Source organism: Lactuca sativa, chromosome 9, assembly GCF_002870075.4.
Source record: "Lactuca sativa cultivar Salinas chromosome 9, Lsat_Salinas_v11, whole genome shotgun sequence".
NCBI classification, from domain to species: Eukaryota; Viridiplantae; Streptophyta; class Magnoliopsida; order Asterales; family Asteraceae; genus Lactuca; species Lactuca sativa.
The window spans coordinates 30741626-30743195 of NC_056631.2; the positions used below are offsets into that span (position 1 = coordinate 30741626).

The following is a 1570-nucleotide window of genomic DNA, read 5'->3' on the forward strand; positions in this document are numbered from 1 at the left end:
TAGGGCTTTTATTTCATCCCCTTTTCACTTTCAGGCCTCTTTCGCTCAAAGCTTCAACCACGACTTCCTCCTTAACCTCCTGCTGTCACCCTCGCCCGTCCGTCAGTTCCGTGTCGCTGTCCGCCATTGTCGTCGCCTCCGTCACTCCGCAATGTCGTGACGATTCCCGCCATTCGATTTCAGCAAAGTTTAAGGTTCGAACGTGGTCTTTTCGATTTTCCTTTGACATTCTGTGTGGTTAGCTTCATTCCCCTTTTCATCTCTCTCGCTCACACACACCAAACTATGTTAATTAGCACAGCTGTTAATTATGTTACATCTACTTGTTTTGTGGTGCCATATCCAGTTACGCATATTACGCATATCACTACAAGCTATTTCATTAATTTAACATACAGTTCATCTGGCAATCAATTTTAACGAAATGAACTTTTGGCTCATCCATCCATATACAGTGTCATGGATCTACGATAGTTTATCTGTTGGATTTACCATTATTTATTAGTTGATTCCGGACTTTCTATTGACTTCATTTTGACCGAAAATTGGTGATGCTATTGGTTATTTTACATCTACTTGTTTTGTGGTTTTCAAAGTTTGCATCTACTCTGTCTCTGTCTCTCTGTGTGTTTTGTGTTTTGTGTTTTGTTTTGTGTGTTTTGTGTTGTGATTAATCTAAGTGCAAAATGTAGGACGAAGAAATTTGGGTCATCATGGCACCGAAACTGAAATACATTCCTGGCCTCACTCTCAAAGAAAAGACGCTAAAAGGATTTGAAACTCACGTCATCACCAATTCTAAAAGTGGGGGGAATGTATCCGTAGATTCTGTTGAACTCTTGTGGCCAAACTCATAAAGGCTGATGAAGATGTATGACAAATTAATTATATTTGTTATTATTTTTTCTTAAGTTTTTAGTTTAACTTTTGTTTGAAGAGGTGAAAGAATACCATGGTAAATTAGGCCATCTGAAGAGGTTAGCGGAAATAGAGACGGACAGATTGTTTATTGAGCTATGTGAAAAGGATTCCTGCAAAATACTAAGACATATGTATGTAATTGTTTTTTAAAAAAATTTAATAAACTTTTTCTTAAACTGTATTTAATTTTTTCTATTTGTTTTTTTTAAGAATGCTGCCATCAAGATGAGATTTTTTCATTTAATGATTCATTTTGTTTGTTCGCGAAAAAAATATGTAGAAAAAAAACTTCTTACCTTCCTATCAAAAATTTTCTTCTTATTTGATCTTGACTATATATATATATATATATATATATATATATATATATATATATATATATATATATATATATATATATATATATATATATATATATATATATAATATCGAAACCAAATATAATATTAGATGAATACAACCATATCAAAAAACTTTATAACATTTACCATATCTTTTTATTTAGAGAAAACTAAATAGATTTAAAAAAAAATCATCAAAGTTTAGTATGTAAATGGTTTTTTTCATGTGTATTTATTCGGTTTAACCGGTTCAACCGGTTTATTTTGACCGGTTTTTCAAAAAACCGGCCGGTTCAAAAATTAATATA

The 1570-nt window shown here is 32.2% G+C and overlaps 1 long non-coding RNA gene across 1 annotated transcript; it reads left to right on the top strand.

Moving 5' to 3' along the window:
* Positions 1–1102, top strand: LOC111878644 (uncharacterized). Its single transcript, XR_002845846.2, has 2 exons — positions 1–194; positions 693–1102. It is a non-coding gene; the product is annotated as an uncharacterized LOC111878644 (long non-coding RNA).
* Positions 1103–1570: the final 468 nt, after the last annotated feature.